Source organism: Cyprinodon variegatus, unplaced genomic scaffold (genome assembly GCF_000732505.1).
Source record: "Cyprinodon variegatus isolate N-32 unplaced genomic scaffold, C_variegatus-1.0 Scaffold462, whole genome shotgun sequence".
NCBI lineage: Eukaryota > Metazoa > Chordata > Actinopteri > Cyprinodontiformes > Cyprinodontidae > Cyprinodon > Cyprinodon variegatus.
Window position 1 is genome coordinate 648,135 of NW_015150915.1, and position 968 is coordinate 649,102.

General features: G+C 33.5%; 1 protein-coding gene across 2 annotated transcripts in view; it reads left to right on the forward strand.

Moving 5' to 3' along the window:
* LOC107094081 (paralemmin-2-like) overlaps positions 1 to 968 on the forward strand; it is a 22,417-nt gene that overhangs the window by 12,514 nt on the left and 8,935 nt on the right. The window contains exon 2 of one of the 2 annotated variants that reach the window (XM_015389490.1): positions 803 to 868. The exons of the other annotated variant lie outside the window; for it this stretch is intronic. The gene's annotated coding sequence lies outside the window, so the exon portion shown is untranslated. The remainder of the gene's footprint in view (positions 1 to 802; positions 869 to 968) is intronic. 2 annotated transcript variants of the gene reach the window in all.

Genomic DNA, 968 nt, shown 5'->3' on the forward strand with positions numbered 1-968 from the left:
ATTCAAATTTTTTATTTATTTATTTATTTATTTATTTATTTATTTAAAAAAAAACAATTTAAATATTAAATATACAATGAAATTATAAAATGCACATCTGAATAATAGAATTTTCCTTTTTATATATTAAAAAATTAATTTAGGATAATAAATTAGACGATTAAATGTTACTTTAAAAGCACATATATTAGGTAAGCTAATAAATGATTGAAATATCAGACATACCATGACATTATAAAATGCACAATAGCATTACATGGGGGCACCGTGGTTTGTTTCTTTTTTTTTAAGTCAAAGAAGTCGGTATCTTGATCCTTCTTGGCAGCCGAGTGCTCTGCTAAAATATTTGTTGGGTAAAAACAACCACAGCGCCTGTTGAGATGATGTATCTAATTATGTGCTGCTATTTGTTTGTAGATGACTGAAATGACAAGCCACACCCATAATGTTGGCTCCTAAAATGGGATGGGATGAGGGGGGGGGTCGTGTTTAGGGGTCATTGTCTATTTAAAGTATCTTAGCATAAGTAGGCCCTAAAAATCTTTCTTTGCTTTGAAGCAAACAGTGAGAAGGTTGGAAGTATTGGTCATTAGCTTAAAGTCAGCCCTTTCCTCCACTCTGTTGGTCTCATTATAGCCTGTCTAAAGTTTTGTTGTTTGTTTTCTTGAGGATAATTAACCATTCCTAAGGCCTTGTATTAGGAGGAAAAGGATTTAAACCAAAGTGACAGAGCAAAGCCATGAAAAATAAACAGCTCTACTTTGAGACAGCCGCCCTCCTCTCTGTAATTGTCTCTCCAAAGAACAGGATCTCAGCTGTCACAAGGAGTTATTTGAAACCTTTTTGTCACGTTTTCATCTGTTTATAGGTAGGCAAGCTGTTCAGGAGGGCATCTAGGGGGTCAGACAATAGTAATAGTAATAATCCTACTATAGAAAAAACAAAAAGCTGTCACATATATATACATA